The sequence below is a fragment of the Brachyhypopomus gauderio genome, unplaced genomic scaffold (assembly GCF_052324685.1).
Source record: "Brachyhypopomus gauderio isolate BG-103 unplaced genomic scaffold, BGAUD_0.2 sc46, whole genome shotgun sequence".
NCBI classification, from domain to species: domain Eukaryota; kingdom Metazoa; phylum Chordata; class Actinopteri; order Gymnotiformes; family Hypopomidae; genus Brachyhypopomus; species Brachyhypopomus gauderio.
In genome coordinates this window covers 1,725,844-1,745,766 of record NW_027506872.1, presented here as the reverse complement: position 1 = coordinate 1,745,766, position 19,923 = coordinate 1,725,844, and the positions used below count along the sequence as shown (strand labels likewise).

The 19,923-nt window shown below is 39.5% G+C and overlaps 1 protein-coding gene across 3 annotated transcripts in view; it reads right to left on the bottom strand.

Moving 5' to 3' along the window:
- Positions 1-19,167, bottom strand: part of LOC143487067 (uncharacterized) — a 51,517-nt gene extending 32,350 nt beyond the window's left edge. For 2 of the 3 annotated variants that reach the window (XM_076986382.1, XM_076986384.1), the window contains exon 1: positions 15,832-16,108. The gene's annotated coding sequence lies outside the window, so the exon portion shown is untranslated. Of the gene's footprint in view, positions 1-15,831; positions 16,109-19,030 lie in introns of those variants that run through there. The other variant, XM_076986383.1, reaches the window with a different exon arrangement.
- Positions 19,168-19,923: the final 756 nt, after the last annotated feature.

Genomic DNA, 19,923 nt, shown 5'->3' with positions numbered 1-19,923 from the left:
ATATTCTGTGCTGATGTAGAGGGTGAAACAAAGTAATCGCGGAGAAACTCAACACGTATAAAGGGGAAAAACAGAAAACAATTGCGGAAATACTCAACGTGTAGAGAACAAACAGAAAACCAAGGACGCCAGGTAGCTGGCTAACTGGCAAACGCCGCGAGGAACAAAAAACCCCTCCCAAAAACCAAACGGATAGGAAGGATAACAGCGGGAGGAAAACTTGAGAGAGGCCAGGGAGCAGCGCAGGAGGTAAGAACTCGAATGGACAGAGAAACAAACAAAACAACTGAAATGAGTAAGAGGCAGGGTGGCGAGACACCGAGCAGAGACAACAGGGAAATGGCGTGAGGTTGACGACATGAAGCAGACAACTCAGCAATGAGGCACTGCGTCTGTTGTCCTTAAAAACACAGGATGACAGGTGAATGCCATCATCGCTGATTGGCCTGTGGTCTGACTCGTGGGCTCCTCCTGGTGGCAACTGGAGGAGCCGCCCTGGGGCCAGCCCTGACAGTAGCCGGGTTTCCATCCAAACCTTTCGAAAAAATAATGCGCAATTTCCAAGTTTCGGCAGAAAAAAATGCGAATTAAGCTGTAAATGTTTGTAAATTGTAAATTAAAATGTTTCCATTCATTACAGTTATGCGAATAAACTTTAGATCACGTGAGAGGACGCCAAACAATAGTGGTTTTTACATCCATCTGGCAGTTACGCATTGAGGTTTTGAAACATTTTTTTCTTTTTCTTTTCTATACATGGAGAAGTTAAATTCAATTTTTGCTCTCTCCAGAACTGTTTTTGTATGCATTTGCCATCTTTACATCGCGATCATGTACAGAACCACATGACTTGAGGCATGATACGTCATCGTTTATGCGAAAAACACTTTTCCATCCAGGTTTTCCGAATTTTGGCGATGCGATAGTCTAACTTTTCCACCTCCTCCTAGCGTAAAAATCTTTTTGCGATATTTGGGGCTTTTTTAGAATTTTGGACTTTTTCCATCCAGCTTTTTGCATGCGCATTTTCAAAATGCGCAAAAACTCGGTGGATGGAAAACCCTCTATTAAGTATGTGTTGTAATGGCATCACTGAGCCTCTCATAACAGATACACATTTTTGTCCAGAGACACATTCATTCTGGGTTAAAACATATTCCTATTTCATTGTACGGTTACTATTTACTGTTTTGTCTTGCTGTTTTCTATACGTTAATGTACTATATATTAGCCTTGTGTTGTGTGGCAGAGCTGCGATGACCCACATCAAACACCTTAGAGATGAACTAGAATGGAGATTGTGACAGGCCCTTTTGTCCTATATCACTGTTTGACATTACAAATGCTCTTCTGGAAGAATTGGAAAAATTCCCACAGGCAAACACCAAAATCTTCTCAGAATAATGAAATAAAGGGGCCAACTCCATAATGCCTATGGATTCAGAATGGAATGTCATCCAAATGTCACATATGTCCAAATGCATTTGATTATACAGTGTAGTGTAGATCTGTGCCTATAAAAGCGCTGTTTGTACACTCACTCTATTTCCAAAGTAATTCTAAAACTTCTGGCATTACTTTGAGATGAATGCTGATTGCCTTTTCCTTTTGTAAACATCAATCATCAATTTACTAACCCTGTACTACAGGTCATCTACCCTAATGAGAGAAAAACCATTCTCCTTGACTCAATGCGTGAATCAGAACTGAAGCTCAGACATTGTTTGGAGAGAACTAGGTAAGTCTTTCTTTATTGCACTACACTAATACAACTGTCACGTAGGGCTACGCCCCCTCTCCTAGCTGTCACTCTAGGTTCCCTTGTGTCTGCGTTTACTTGCCTGTTTATCCCGCCCTGCTCGTTGTCTCTGTGATTTCCCTTTGTCTGCCACGCCTGTTATCATTGTTCGCACCTGGTCCTTGTTTAGTCCTGTGTATAATAGTCCCGGTGTCTCCCATGTCTGTATCGGTCTTTTTGTTCATTCGTTCCGTATGCCCTCGTGGAGTTCGCGGTTTCTGTTCTGTCGTCTTTGTACGTCCAGCCTAGTCTTTGTTCCCCTGCCTGGTTTTGTTCTGTGTTTTGCCATGTCTGTTCGTATTTCATGTCTGGACTGCCTGCCCGTTATGACCCATGCCTGTGACTTCGACTCTGCCTTTGGAATTTCCTTTAATAAATCTCGCTCTCCTCAGCGTTTGTGTCCGCCTCCCTGTTCTGCCCAGCGCAGTTCGTTACAACAACATTAAATGTATAAAATGTCACTTTGCAAATACACTGCTTAAAAAAATAAAGGGAACACGTAAACATCACAATGTAACTCCAAGTCAAACACACTTCTGTGAAACCAACCTGTTCAGTTAGGAAGCAACACTCTGAATCAAATCAGCTGCTGTTGTGCAAATGGAACATACAACAGGTAGAAATGAGAGACAATTATCAAGACCCCCCCTATAAAGGAGGTTCTGCAGGTGGTGACCACAGACCTTTTCTCTGGTCTCATTCTTTCCGGCTGATGTTTTGGTCACTTTGGCATTTTGTCAGTTCTCTCACCATAGAGGGAGCATGATGTGGTGTCTACAACCCACAGAAGTTGCTCAGGTAGTGCAGCTCATCCAGGATGGCACATCAATGTGAACTATGACAAGAAGGTTTGCTGTGTGTGTCTGTGATAAAGCCAAAAACCCCTGAAGTGTGCAGAAGTTGAGAGTCGCACTTTATGGGTAGTGTCGGGCAAGGGGTATTGTGGTCAGGAATAAGTTGTTCATACAAGAGTTGAAGCTTGATTCTCTTTTCACATTTATTCATAAGACACTCACACAGAAATTTACATATTTACAAAGCGCGCACTGAACAACAAATAAAACTGTATAAAACAAGCTCATGAACTCATGAGTATCATGATCAATGACTGCAAAGCCATATGGATCTCACATAGTCTTACACTAGCCTGCTCTCGAGGCTAGTAAAAAACATCCCCTTTAGGCCATTTGCACCTTGTTATATTTGATCAGCCCCTCCCCAACAATATTCCATTCATGTAACAGGCAATACATGGACAATGAATATAAAACATTCCAATTTCAATCAATACATATTTATATAAACACCTTTGATTACTTCTTTGCATGTCATGACTTCGCTCTCAGCGTCTCCTTCATTTTACATATGCACAAACATAGTTTCCGTTTTCTACATTTTATGTACATCCCTCCTCTTCTGCAGAGGTTACACCTGTCCAGGTAAGTAAAAGCCTGAGTCCTGAACTGCTTTTGACCCTCCAAGTACAGACAAGTCACAGGTAAGTATAAGCATAATATGTCCATACATCAACCTTTAAGGGTGATGTGTATGTCTACATCATCACACTGTCAGCACAATGTCCAGAGCATGGAGCACATACTAGGAGACAGGCCAGTACACCAGGAGACACGGAGGGGGCCGTAGGAGGGCAACAACCCAGCAGCAGGACCACCAACTCCTCCTTTGTGCAAGGAGGAACAGGAGGAGCAGTGCCAAAGCCCTACAAAATGACCTCCAGCAGGCCACTAATATCCATGTTTCTGCTCAAACTGTCAGAAACGGACTCTATGAGGGTGGTATGAGGGCCCGATGTTCACAAGTGGGGCTTGTGCTTACAGCCCAACACCGTGCAGGGAGATTGGCATTTACCAGAGAACACCAGGATTGGCAAATTCACCATTGGTGCCCTGTGCTCTTCACGGATGAGAGCAGGTTCACACTGAGCACATGTGACAGACATGACAGAATCTGGAGACTCCGTGGACAATGTTCTGCTGCCTACAACATCCTCCAGCATGACCGGTTTGGCAGTGGGTCAGTAATGGTGTAGGGAGGCATTTCTTTGGAGGGCCACACAGCCCTCCATGTGCTCACCAGAGGTAGCCTGACTGCCATTGGGTACAGAGATGAGATCCTCAGATACATTGTGAGATCATGCTGGTGCAGTGGGTCCTGGGTTCCTTCTGATGCATGACAATGTTAGGTCTCATGTTGCTGAAGTGTGTCAGCAGTTCCTGCATGACGAAGGCATTGAAGCTATGGACTGGCCTCCCCGTTCCCCAGACCTGAACCCGATTGAGCACATCTGGGACATCACGTCTCGTTCCATCCACCAACGCCACGTTGCACCACAGCCTGTCCAGGAGTTGACTAATGCTTTAATCCAGGTCTGGGGAGAGATTCCTCAGGAGAACAACCACCGCTTCATCAGGAGCATACCCAGGCATTATAGGGAGGTCATACAGGCACGTGGAGGCCACACACACTACTGAGACTAACTCAAACTGAGATTTTAACTTGTCTCTAGGAATTTCCACAGAAGTTGGATCAGCCTGTCATTTGATTTTGAGTATGATCCCAAATCCAGACCTCCATGGGATGATTTGATTTACATTGATTGATTTGATTACAGTTAGACTGTGTCTGTGCCCTGGGTTAAACTAAATCATAAGAGAATAGTCCGTCCTAAGTTTTTAACTAATATTCAGACTTCACATCCAATTATTACCTATATGACCGATCTCAAAATCGGATTAATCAATATTCGATCACTCAACTCAAAAGCAGTTTTTGTAAATGAACTTATAACTCACCAGAAAATTGATATTCTATGTCTAACTGAAATGTGGATTCAATCTGGTGATTATTTAACTTTAAACGAAGCCACTCCTGTGGGATATAGTTATATACATAGACCTAGATTGTCAGGCAGAGGAGGAGGAATATGTATAATCTATCGTGATTGTTTAGAAATTCATCAGAAATACCTAGATATCTCAAACTCATTTGAGATGCAGTCTATTAATTTAATTAGTCCATCCGTAAATAAAAGTGCATTTTCTCTAACAAATGTATATAGACCACCAGGGCCTTACTCAGATTTCACTGATTTTGCACCGATTTCACTGATTTTGCAGCAAATTTAGCAGTATGTAGTGACAAAATAATAATGGTAGGAGACTAACATACATTTTGATAATGCGGAGGATCCACTGTCAAGGGCTTTTACTTCTATATTGAACTCTGTCGGCATTATACAAAACGTAGTAGGACCTACACATTATCGAAATCATACCCTAGATCTAATCTTAACGCTGGGTATCGACGTAGATAATATAAATATACTTCCGCAAACCGTAGCAATCTCTGATCACTATTTAGTCCAATTCGATCTTCACCTTAACATAAATACCCGCCTGTCTCATCGGCAGTGTATAAAGCGCTATAAATGTATAAATTCATCAACAGCAACACAGTTTATTGAAACCCTCCCTGACTTAACTGCTTTAGCCCACTCGCCATCCGATCCAGGAGAGTTAGATAGTCTAACTGACTGCTTAGAGAATACCTGCAGATCAGCTCTAGATATAGTAGCTCCACTAAAATATAAAAAAGCTAGATCCAAAAAGCTCGCCCCGTGGTACACTGACCAAACTAGAAACTTAAAACAAATAGCACGTAAATTAGAGCGGAAATGGCGATCTACTAAATTGGAAGTATTCCACTGTGCCTGTAAGGATAGCATTATTGAGTACAAACGGGCACTCACTAAAGCACGCTCAGCATACTTAGCCTCACTGATTGAGAAAAATAAAAACAATCCTAGATTTCTTTTTAATACTATTTCTAAACTTACAAAAAATCAAGCAGGCGCAGAACCTCAGATTCCAGTAAACCTCACTAGTAATGTATTTATAGATTTCTTTGATAATAAAATAGAGAATATTAGACAAAATATAAAACCTTTTATTAGCAATACAACTGGTATGTCATCTGGTTTGGTTGAAATTGATTTAAATTACATACCGGGAGAAAAACTTGATGCTTTTCATCCACTCCCACAATCAGAATTAGAGAAAATAATTTCTTCCTTAAATTGTACTACCTGCACACTAGACTCAGTTCCCTCAAATTTATTAAAAGGTATTACCAGCTGTAACTGAACCTCTTCTAACTATAGTTAACTCATCCATTACAATAGGTCACATGCCCAAATCATGTAAATCAGCAGTTATTAAACCTCTGATCAAGAAACCAAATCTTGATCCGACTGTGCTATCTACACTGTAAAAAGTGAAGCATGGAGCTGTTCATTCAAGCTAATACATATGATTGAACACATAGTACAATTATTGACTTTATTGTAAAATTCAACCTTTTTGAATTTTGATGTGTCAATTTTGATTCAGACTAAATTAATTACAGTTCTGAAGGAAATAAACCAAATGTTTTGGTTCCACTGAAATCATACTCGAAGAAAAGAGATAAGGATGTAATATTTTTAATTTGAATCAAACATGATGCGCACTGTGGAGCGCGAGAGAAGTTGTAGAGAAGTGCTTCAGAGCTCTGTCCATTTCGGCTTGGGGAAGAAGAAATGAAGAACGTCGTACTTGTATTGCATCCAAGAATTGACGTACGGTGAGTACTAAGCAAAGCAGATGTAAACTTATTTTAACAAGCCTATAAGTTTATCAATGCAACAGGGTAAGTTAATTTTAGCTGGCTAGCAAGCTGAAGGTCTTTGCTAAATATCAGTAGCCCACTAAACGGTGGCGTTTTTCGCCGTGTTAAATGTGGTGTAATTTCTGAACTTCTACGTATTTTGTGTGTATATTGTGGGATGTAGCTGGAATTAATCAATGTAATAAGCATGCTTCCCTTCTGGCACGTGCAGAGGGGGGGCGGAGGGTGCTGGAGCACCTGCCCCTTTGGCCCTTTCTGCCCAAAGTGCCCTTTTGTCAATTTTGTGCCCTTTTGTCAATTTTGTGCCCTTTTTTGTGCCCTTTTGTCAATTTTGTCAATCCACATAGACGTGCCCTCACAAACGTCCGGTATTTAGTTTCGGTTTGCTCGAGTGAGACGTCGTCGTCGTCCCCCCCGAAATATGACGATGGAGAGGGAGAAAGTGCTTGAACATGTGCGCGCGTGAGAGAAAGAGAGAGCCTGAAATATGACGAGAGAGAGTGCCTGAACGCTCGCGAGAGAGAGTGAGAGACGGAGAAAGTGCCTGAACGCTCGCCCGAGATAGCAACGCATGCTTATGGTAAGGTATTTTATATAATAACGCAGCCTCTCTGGCCAGTTAGGATATGCTAGGATAAGCTCCGCACCGATGCAGCGCCGGTGGAGTCAGATATGAAGTGAGCGCGCTCTGCGGAGATAAAGTGATTCAACACGCTTCCACAATCATTAAAATAGGTGAAATATTTAATAAGAGAGTTGTGTGGAACTTGTACGGCTTTCTAATATCAGCTCCGCTACATATTAAGACAGATATGTGAGTATGCTTGCTAGTGTTTAGTTTTGCGTACCATTTCATACGCATGGTTATTTCTTGATGTAAATTATTTCTTTAGTTCAGTCAATTTGGCATGCAAGATCAGCATGGGAGGCAGCGTGCTCCAAAAAGCAAAGATACCCACTTCAACCCAAATTACTATTAATTAACAAGGACAGTGTTGCATTTGTCTGCAGTCATTTCAACATTAGCTGTGGTGGCTCATATGATTGTAAGACAGCAGTAGTGGTAATAATAACAATAATAATGATGATGATTTAATGTATTTTTATATCTCAGTTCATACATCTCAATGCAGCTCAATGTATTAGACTCTACATTGTATTTAGGATTTATAGAATACCAGGCTGTCATTAAAACTGAACAAAACTTATTTAAGATTTGTGATAATTGCATTCTCTTTATATTTACTGGTCTGTCTTCCTTTTTTTCAGTTTGGATGTGGAAATGCAAAGAGTGCAGCGTGAATTTTTCAGGAAGATCTGAGCTACTGAAACATTTGAGAATTGACCATCGGTTTCACGGTAGGCGGCGTCCCTATCCATGCATCCACGCACAATGCCCCTGTTCGTCCAAGACATGGAATGGTCTTCAGAAACATCTCTCTAGAAATCATCCTTCTCTGGAATCCCAACAAAAACACTCTTCTTTCAAGTGTTACATTTGTGAAGACAATCAGCTTTCTACTGAGCAAGTTTTTTTGGGAATTGAGTAGCCAGACTAGTCTACACATTGCTTATTAACCATTATGATTGTCCCTGAAGGGTGCTGATGTCGAAGTCAGAAGGGAGTGTATCCTCAAAGCTCTCATCATCTACCTGGGAGAACGTGTTGAGGACCTATTAAAGGAATACATGGTATGTCCAGATATATTCTGTCACAATGATGAGATTCAACTTTATTAATCATGGGAGAACACACTTGGCCATTGTATGTAGTGATTAATAATGTGTGCCCTACTGCAGTTCAGTAGTTCTGCAGTTCAAGCCGAGCAGGAGCTGGAGAGTACCATCATGGCAGTCTTCATCTTCAGGGAGAATTCAAGCCTTCTTCAACAGCTCCAAGACATTGGGATTATCATTGATGGTGTGGAGGTCCTCAATGAGTTGCCTTCTGTTGAAGCTGGAGTGATAATGCTCTTTGGACTTTGCTATGCTCTTAACATGGAATACCCATAGGGTCTCAGGTTCACCTTTGAGGCCCTTCAGAAGATTCTGATGGAGCTTGGTTCCAACAAGATGTCTTCCAAGATTCGTAAACTCAGTGGTGAACTCAAAACTGCACAGTAGTGTATATTTGTCTGAGCATGTAGTTACCGCTGGCTTCTATTTAAGAGGTAGACAACCTCAGCGGGACTTGGTTGTACAGGATTTTAGGGTCATTTTCATGGAGTGCTGATGCCATTTAATGCTGTAACATTTTGTTGTGATTTTAGTATTTTCAATATGCTATTTAGAGAGACAACACTCCATTAAAAGTTTAAAGTTCAGATGTGTATGTACAGTACACAACAATGACAACACAGTCTTGCAGTGAAACGTCGCTGGGCTGACTATTTTAATTTAAGAGGTAGAAGACTTCAGTGGCAGTTGGTTGCATGGGCCCATTATCATGGAGTGCTGTTGCCATTTAATTCTGTTATGTTTTGATGGTGTTTGAGTATTTTCAATATGATCTCTAGAGACAACACCCCTTCAAGAAATAAATACCTCATTTATTTAAATTGAGATTGGATAAGCCTGTGCCCCATTGATGCGTTTTCCTCATGCTTGGTAAGCCATCCAATTTCTTTTGTCTAAGCTCTGATATGCAAAAATACACTGCCATGTTGTTTGTCTGAATATGCTGCCATGTTTTTTTTTTCCTTTTTTACTCTTGAGGAATAAATGGCTTAAAAAAACCCTGTTGGTCAAGTGTCTTTTATATGGGGAAATTATTTTTGAAGTTGAATTAAATGTAAAAAATATAATTTCACTTTGCCAATTAATTAATTTGTGTGAATGCTAACATATTAATTTGGTGCAATGTAAATACATTAGTTCGGTTCAATTTAAATGTATTAGTTTGGTTCCGAAACTGAAATGTAAAGAATTTAACTTGGATCAAGGTGAATAATTAATATTGGGTCGAGTGAAGTAATATGGTTTATGTCAAAATAAAATAATCAGGTTGTAACAATTGACTTTATTTAGATTGAGTGAAGTCAAATAGTTTAGATGCAACAAATGGACATCAATTTTTTTAATTTGAGCAGGGCTACACTTTTTACAGTGTAATTATAGAACCATTTCGAACACATCATTTATATCTAAGATCATAGAAAAAGCTGTTGCCCAGCAATTATGCCTATACTGTATCTGCATAGGAATCACATATTTGAAAAGTTCCAATCTGGCTTTAGGCCCCATCACAATACTGAAACAGCATTAGTCAAAGTAACAAATGATCTCCTCCTTGCTTCTGATCAAGGCTATGTATCACTGCTAGTGCTTCTCGATCTTAGTGCAGCTTTTGACACAATTGATCATAGGATCTTGCTAGAAAGGTTAGAACGCTGGGTTGGAGTCTTAGGCACAGCCCTTTCATGGTTTAACTCTTACTTGACAAATCGCCATCAGTTTGTAGAGCTCAATAATATTCCATCCAAACGTACAATAGTTAAATATGGGGTCCCGCAAGGCTCCATCTTAGGACCACTATTATTTACATTATATATGCTACCACTGGGCACAGTTATAAACAAACATGGTGTCAATTTTCACTGCTATGCAGATGACACTGAACTTTACATATCAGCCAAGCCTGATGACAAACTCAGTTTAGGAAAAATTGAGGCCTGTGTAAGAGATATAAAATGCTGGATGTCTCTAAACTTCCTCCAACTAAATGAGGACAAAACAGAAGTTCTCCTTGTGGGCCCTAAGGCCGCAAGACAAAAAATTCCAGATCTAATGCTTAATCTTGCAGACTATCCCATTACACCTGGCACAGTAGCCAAAAACCTAGGTGTCATACTCGACTCCGACCTATCATTTGATAAATACATAGATAATACTACTAGGATAGCTTTTCTACATCTCCGCAACATTGCCAAATTAAGAAATGCATTATCACAGGATGATGCAGAAAAATTGGTGCACGCTTTTGTTAGCTCTAGATTAGACTACTGCAATGCACTACTGTCAGGATGTTCAAATAGGAATCTAAATAAACTTCAAATAGTTCAAAATGCCACAGCCAGAGTTCTGACCAGAACTCGAAAATTTCAACATATTACACCAGTCCTATCAGCTCTGCATTGGCTCCCAGTTAAATTCCGTATTGATTTTAAAATTCTATTAACATATAAAGCACTGCACGGGCTTGCTCCTGAATACCTCCAGGAACTTATTTCCTACTATGAACCCCCACGTCCACTAAGATCACAGGGTGCTGGTCTTTTATTAGTTCCACAAATTAATAAGGTAACAGCAGGGGGAAGAGCCTTTTCTTGTTAGGCCCCCCAGCTTTGGAATAATCTTCCTAAATGTGTCTGGGACTCTGACACAGTCACAATCTTTAAGTCTAGGTTGAAAACCCACCTATTTGGTTTAGCGTTTGATAATTAATATCCCCCCTTAGATAAAGGTACAGATCCAGGGGTTCATAGACGAAGGTAGACTTTTATGGTAGACTGGGGCGCTGGTGCTGTCATCCTGTCACTGCTTGTGGTCACTCAAGTTTGTTGACAGGGCAGTGGATGGATGCCATTGTCTCAGAATGCCCCCAAGCCTATGTTACCTTCTGGTTCTGCCTTTTTAGCTAGGCTGTAATAGTTTAACTTAATGCCGGAGTTGCTGCCACACTCCATAAATGTGTTTAATTTCATCTGTCCTGTATATGTCCTCATACAGAGCTAATTTTCCCTGTTTTATTTTCTCCACATGGCTGCCCGCCTGCTCGAGGAAAAATGAGATGAGGAGAGACAAGCGATCCATCCAGTGCCAGCCACCTACTGCCTGACCGGATGAGCCTACACCATGATGGACATTACTACATCTTTTCCTTTTCTTTATTTCTTTCTGTTTAAATTGTTGTTGTTGTCATGGTGACCGGTGTCGGCCAGAGGAGGATGGGTTCCCCCGAGTCTTGGTTCCTCTCAAGGTTTCTTCCTCATGCAAAAAACTAGGGAGTCGCCCTTGGCTTGCTCACTGGGGGCTAGGACTCGGCACTTGTAAAGCTGTTTTGTGACAACAACTGTTGTAAAAAGCGCTATATAAATAAAATTTGATTGATTGATCATTTTTTGTTATGTTGTTCTTAACGCATTCTACTAAGTAATAAAAAAAATTTTCAACTGGAATATTTTAAGATCTATGATGTGTTATTCTAGTATTCCCTTCTAGTGTTCTAGTGACCAGCATATATTTATATAATTTCAGAGCCTTCATGAGAAAAAAAGGGATGTCAGTCTCAAGGTGGAGGTGTGAAACGATCCCCCATCCTCTCCAACAAGATGGCACATCAGGTGGCGTTTTTGCACTGAAGGTATTTCTTGAATTTTCTTCTAATTTACCAAAATAGTTTTGTTGTTAAATTAATTACCATCATTTGAAAAGTCATAATATTGCTTTCAATGACTACAATTGGCTTAGAAATTTAGGTTTATTATTTAAGAAAAATGTAAGTAATTGAACAAAGATTAATTAAAGGAAGAGTAATAATCATTTGTTGCACATTAATCTGTAGAAAGAGATAATTATTGACTTTTTTGGATGAACTCAAATCAGTTTTGTCACTTTGATTTAAGTAATGTGCCTATATTCTCATTAAATTAGTTTGCAGAGCAAGTATTGGCTGCAAAGCCATTGATGTTTGCAGCTGAATGTAGCTCAGTAAATTCCCTGAGATGGGACATGGCAACCACACTGCTGCGTGAGTCTGGTATGTGGTGGTAAATTGGTACACAGTTAAATTTATTTTCAATTACGACTAGGGAGAAGGAATTACATGTACACATTTTTAATAACCTGGCGATACTTGGAATGTGCTATGTTTAAATATAGTTTATGTTTCATGCACATTCATATGCACATGTTTAAATATAGTTTAAATAAATCACATTCTCATAAGATAAACTATTAACAGTTAAAAATAATTGTGTTGCAAATATTCGAAATATATATGGACATTAAAATAGTTTATTTCATTAGATGACATTAGCAGCCTATGTCACTTCTGTGGGGAGATGGGAGCACATGATGACTTAACTGCAGAAACTTTGTGGGTAAGTAATAATGTCAAAATAATGTCAAATAATGTTTTATTTTGAACACGACTTTCAACAAATGAATATCGTACACAGATTGCTTGTGACAGATGCAGGGGTGATAGTGGGAAAAATTCCTGAGCCTGAACTTTTTCTGAGCGGGGGGGGTGTTAGTGTACCATATTTAGAATATTTAATAATTAATCTTTAAATTAATTAATAATAAAGTCAGGTAATCATTATAGTGAAATAAAAAACTAATTTCTATTAATATTCTGAGAAAATGCTGTAACCTAAAGATTTAGATTAGACACAATATGTTAAAAACAGGCATGATTAATTATTGATTCATTACTGTAGGGCAGGTATCACCAAATGGCGGACCGCGGTCCGGATCCGGACCCGAACGCCGTCCTGTCCGGACCCAATCACATTCCTGATTAACTGGATATGGACAAAAAAATTTTAACGGGAGACTACATTTTAAACCGGAGAATTTATTTTCGAGTGTTACGTTCACCACCCATTTGAGTGTTACGTGTGTGTCCCCCCCCCCCCCCCCCGCTCAACAACTTGGGAGCCTTAAAAAACTACCTTAAACTGTACAGACTGGGATAAAACTAAAGGAAACAATAAACAAGAATATACGGTCCACGTATCTATTAATATATTTTGAACAGTCCCACAATGTTTTTGAACGGTCCAAACGTGAAGTTAAAATTCAACCAGGCTCAAAAAGAAACAGGAGCGCGAAATGCGAATTCTTCTAACGGGATGAGAGAAAGCGAACATTCAGTTATGTCATATTACAAAAACTCTGGGAAGAAACCTCCTACAAACCGATGAAAACAGCGATTTTTTTTTACGTGCGATGACTGATTTCACTTAGAGAAAAATGGCCGCGGCTCAATCATTCAAAGAAATTATGCAAATAAAGTTTAAAAGAATTACAAGTATTATGATTATAGTTAGTTTTTATATATACAATTTAATAAATATTTTGTGTTGGTTTATTAGGACATACATTTTGTGCTTTTGTTCATGTATTACACCTTACGCCGTAAGGCTGCCAGGATGAACCAGATCGTCTGACTTCCTGTACCGGCTCATATTTCTGATAAAAATTAAACTTAATCAGAATAAAGATAAAATACTGAATTTATCTTGTATCTACCTCTGAAGCTCTTCCGATGTCTGAAATACAGGCGGTCCCCGGGTTACAACGTTGATCCGTCGTAAATCGATTTTTGGTGTAAATCGGAACATACGTACATACTGTACGTAAATAACATACTATACGCAGTTATCCTATCCTAAAGCTAGCCTTCTGGCAAATACCTTTATCCATAGCTGCGTTTAATTAATCCTGATGCCGCACACACCAAACACCAAGTTCCGTTTACGACGCAGAACCACTTAGGTCCAAACGAGGCTTTATACAGTAAATGGGAGATGTGTAGTAACCACGAAAAATCGTAACTTGGGAACCTCGTAAGGATCATAAGGATCATATTTCGGCCTCAAAACAGATAGCATGCGCGCGCGTGTGGTTTATCATTATGATTTGACGGATTTTTCCCCCTCTCAATTTTTTTTTCTCGCGGACATGTCGGTACACCAGAATTCCGGCATGGCGCCTGAAAACTATCAGGCCTGCAGATGTGGAAGGTGGTTCCACACCACCCGTGTGAAAAATACACAACTGGATAATGACTATGTATGCACAGCATGCATTTGAATTTGAACATGTCAATAATTTGTTTTACTGATTGAAGTTACACATGTTTACCCTTACTATGTGTATTGAAAAATACTTTTCTGTGCTTTCAATGGGAGAGACATTCCACCTGTGTACAGTAAGGTAAATATGGCAGGGGAACAGATTTAGACAAGCAATTCCACCTGTCTAAAAATGTTCCCCCCCTACAGAAGCCGGTCTCTTGCACTCACATAAATGAATCAAAGTTTGTTTAAATGATCAGTAAATAAATGGTCCCCCCTACAGAACCTCGTCTATTATATGAACTTAATAAATCCGAAATAAGGACATGTTTTTTCCTTTATGAGAATTATCTCTGAGTAATATTACATACGTGTAAACGTTTCATTGACTTTAGTTGGCTAACGTTTACCAATATTAAAATGCATACATGTCTTCTTTAACATGTTATCAGTAAAACGCGCAATCATGCCGTTAGGTTTGTCAAAATTATAATAAGGAAATACCCGCATAAATCTTTCTCTGTCAAAGTCGATTTCGTAATACAACTTTAAAAGCATCTTGTTGTGTTTTGGCCTCCGTAGTTTCAGAAATCTGTCGCTCACTGGATTTTTTCATGAATGCGCGTGCCCGCGAGCACAAGAAACATGAATTGGAGGGGGGACTGAATCGGTCACAACACCGGCCCTGATTGTGTGTTACTCTGCTACTGGGTGATCAATCTTGCTCTGCTGAATCCTGTAAACTTGTATCAGTTGTGATTACAACTGATTACTTGTACCTATGCTGCATATGCATATCTGGCGGCCATTTTTAAAATTCCTCAGATTCCCGACATAGTCCACTATAAAACTAGATATCTCAAGTTGTACATATAGGAAAATTATCATTCATGACTCAAACTGAAGACGACAGTTGGGGGAACATATTTATTCACTTCAATATCATATTCCTTGGTTTGTTTTATTTTAGAGCCTCTATTACAGATGCTAATATGCCAGGAATGTCAGAAATGCAGACTTGAACTTGATCACAAGCATAGTTATTCAATGCGGTCTATAAATTTGCAATATATTTCGATATGGTCTTTTCTAACAACACAGAAAAAATGAAGCAAATCCATGCAAGCATTGCAAAGTTATTCCACTTTGTTCCAAGGAATGTCAAGTTCAACATTCCAATGTATGCCACACCCGGTACACACCCTTAGCCAACCAAGCTAACATGCTAACAAATTCCATACACGAAACCGATGAGCCATTTCAAACAACAACGCTGCACATATTACAGAAAGACCAGAAAATTCCAATGAATAAATTCCATGTCCAATTATGAACGTTATGATATCATATTTATGTCCAATATAGTCCGACAGCATAAGCTAGGTTACCGTAGCCAACTCCGGTAGCATCCGACATGATACAGAGTACTCCAGCACTCAAAAGCTCCAAAACTGTTTATAACCTAACGCTTAGTTAATGTTTAGTATTAGAATATATATTTTGTACAATATCGCTTATGAAAAATTATCCATTGTTACTCACAGTACATAGAATCGCGTCATAGCCGGTGTACTGTCTCACTTCCGGGTTGGCGAAAATTCCGAAAATTGCCCATATATTCCACACAAAGTAATCCGTTTATGTTCAAAAGTAATCCGTTTATGTCCAAAAGTATCCACAATCCGCATAAAAACGAACAAAATAATCCATGGCTGCTTCAGTTTCGCCGAACAGTGTGTTCTGGGGAGCTTAGCTTAGGTTAGCAAAGGGTTAGCTTATGTTGCTATGCTAGCGGCCGAAATTGGAAATGAAGCGCCAGTTTCCGAGGGCTCAATTTAAAAATATACTTGACCAATCATGTCATATGAGGGCTGGTTAGCTTCAGAAGGAAGTAAACTATTGGTTAGAACAGCTTTCAATCACGTCTGAGGCTCCAGCTTGTCTCTGTGGGCTTATTGGTTCACCCTCCTCCCCTCCCCTTCGCACCTCGCCGGGGGAGAGGTTGTAAAACATGTCAATCAAAGTCACTACCCCACTTTAGACCAATAAAAACCACTCAAATCAAAGCAGAACCGCTGCAGCTTTGTAATGAGGGGTCAAATCAGCGTTAAGAATGCTTCTGTGACGCTTAGGGGGCAGATTTCTCGGAGTGTCTCATTCAGGAAGCGGATTTCGGAAAATTTTGCAGTGAGGTGAGCAAGCTTTTTAATGTACTTAACCACAACGGATCTACGCTGTTAAGGTCTTAAATTAAAGCCTTATTAGTAAACGATTTTTAGGTGACAAAACATTAAGACATTTCACAACATAAATATGTTTTGTAAACGGATATGTCGGGAGACCCCCTCGCGGGGTGCACTTTTGTGGTCAACTTCAAAGCCGGATATCTCGCGATCGGCAGCACGGAGACGGCTGAAACTCGGTAGGCATGTAGATGGGATAGGAAATTTTGATTTAAGCGCTTTTGTTCGGAGATTCATTAATGTTTAATATGTTTTATATCGCCGTAAAGAGCTGGGCCCACCGGCGGGCCCACTAGGGGACGCTTCTGCAGAATAGGGGGATTACACAAGCATTTCCCTACCTTGAAATGTAAAATTAATAATGTCAGCTATATCAATCCTCTGACTAAGTGTATCATAATGAAAAATACATCTTAATGACATCATTAAAACAACCCTGTTTTCATGACTAAAATTTATTTAGGAACACAATATGCTATGGGGGAATCACAACACCAGCTCTCCACAGTAAGAAGAGCCATTAGAGCCGCATCTCAAAATAGAGCCGAAAATCCCATCACTAGTTTTGGGAGTATTCAGGAGTGAGTGCGTGTGCGTGCACCGACTGTGTGTTAATTTATCTGCTAACTTGGAATAGCCCACAGTGCTCATACCCTTTTATGCTTGCGCAGCGATAGTACTCCGGATGTGTATAATGATTGTCTGGAATAAAAGTGAAAGTGCGTCTAAATTAAACTGCGAGACTCAGTGTCCTATTTTCTCTGGTATTGGTGGCAGCGGGTACGTAAGGTAAAACAAAACATTACAAGGCTTTAAAATACTTTATAAGTGCCTTCATCTGTCCAATATTGATTTATCAACTTTTAAAGACCCCGCGGACACCCTGTATAACCACAAAATAAAAATAAAATCTACCATGGTGATATCTGAAACACGTCAACTTTAGACACTTTTGCTTTCTGTGATTTAAATCAAATCAAATATATTTGTATAGCGCTTAAAGACTTTTAAGATTTAAGACTTGACCAACTTTATTTGGTTTAGAAGTGGTTTGTAGGTCAAATTATTTTATGTTCATTCTGTTTTAGTTTATTTTAAATCTTGGTAGCTTAACTGCAGTGGTGGACGAAGTACACCAATTATGTACTTGAGTAAAAGTACAGTTACGTTGCATTGAATATTACTCAAGTAAAAGTATTCACCTCAATTTTTTACTCGAGTATAGTACAAAAGTATCTGCCTTCAAAAATACTTAAGTATTAAAAGTAAAAACCTTTTTTTTCTTAGCATCACATCAAAACCCCTAGGCCTACTCGATCAACAGGTGAACAGGAAACAGTGCCTTACATTTGCCTAGCAAACACAAAATACACAAAACTAGCCTATATTATCCTCACGACATTCATCTCCAAACTTTATCCATATTAATAATTCACACTAGAAAGGTAGACAAGTAGACACACCGTTTAATATGAAAACATAATTCACCACCAAACAGAACAATAATTCGGAACCGGCCACTTCAGTCCAGCTTGGGGGACTTTTTCTGAGGTTCTATTGTCCACCACATGGCGGGACAGGGAAGCTAGAAGCTCTAGCACCTAGAACTAGAACTGTGTGCAGCCCTACCAACTGAACTCATAATAGTAAACTTGGCCGAATAATTAATAATAATTAATATAATAATAATCACCTAGAACTAGAACTGTGTGCAGCCCTACCAACTGAACTCATAATAGTAAACTTGGCCAAATTATTAATAATTATTAATATAATAATAATCACCTAGAGCTAGAACTGTGTGCAGCCCTACCAACTGAACTCATAATAGTAAACTTGGCCGAATAATTAATAATAATTAATATAATAATAATCACCTAGAACTAGAACTGTGTGCAGCCCTACCAACTGAACTCATAATAGTAAACTTGGCCGAATAATTAATAATAATTAATACAATAATAATCAGGGTTGCCAACTCTCACGCAATGAGAGTGAGACACACGCACTGACTGTCTTCACCAGAGACTGTCTTCACACGCCATACATCCGATTTCTCACACTGAAAAAAATCTAGTTTATTTACCTCTGATCCATATCTATGATTCAATGAGTTACTAGTTTGCTCTGGCACCATACTATGCACCGGCGATTGATCGATCGCGATATAACACTCAATTTGTGTCTAACAATTTCACTCGCCTCGCCGCCGCTATAATTTTGCTTCACTTCGCTAATATTTACTTGCCTTCGCCTCCCTCATAGGAATGAATAGCGAAGTTCGCTTCGCTTGGCCAAATTCGCGTGTACGTGTCCCCGGCTTTAACGTTTGATGTGGGAGTCTCCTGTGTTAAACTGGCGCTTAGCATCTTCACAGATTGCAATTTGGGTACTAGCACATTGTTTTGGATAAAGCATATGTTAAATGTAGTGTACTTCAATGTGATATAATTATATAAACCACCCTGTTGGTAGTACTCATCTAATGGCGAACTTACCTCGAAGTGTTTTTTCAAGTTTAACGGCGAGTAGGCCTATATAAATGATGACAGCGATGTGTTCTTCGGAATGCAGAGGAGGAATACGAATCATTTTTCTTTTCGAGGAATTCAAACATTTCGGCTAAATAAGGCCAGGGGTGTTGGGGGAAGCCATCTGTTGCAGCCATGTCAGATCCTCAGCCAATTAGCGTACAACTAATCTCTTACTGAGCGCTGATTGGTTATAGTCTGTTACACGGTAGCCTAATGGCGCCTTTAATGAATAGCGGTCTTTAACTGTGGTATTGTGACCACTCCTGTTATGGTAACAGACTAAAGAGGGTTTGGGTTAGCTAACGTTTATATTAACGCTTGTCAGAAATCTCTCTGAAACGTAAAGTTACATCAGACTACTAAAACTACTAAAAGCAACCTGACCAGAGCTTCCACTTGCTCAAATAATCCATGTACTTCTGAAGGCAAAGCACGAATTATCTCTGCAGCTTCTGCACTGTTACTGTATCTTTGTACCAGTACTCTCCTAATAAAGTGATACATAATATTTAAAATAATATAACAGGTTTGATTATTATTATTAATAATAATAATAATTATTATTATTATTATATTATTTCTAAACTCTGTTGTATACTTAAACTATTTCCATTCTTAAAAAAAAAAACTCAGGAGTGTTGTGTCCTGTGGTTTTATTTTTTTCTTTGGTGGCATGCTGAAATGAAATGACAAAAAATGTATGTTAAGGTTTCCTGACTAGACAAGACTAACATTAATGTTGGACAGTAAGGCTGTGTCCCAAACAGCACACTCTGGAACATGACATACTGCACTACTGAAAGCACTTCAAACCATGGTGTCCTTTTATTTACCCCCCCCCCCCCCACCCCACCCCA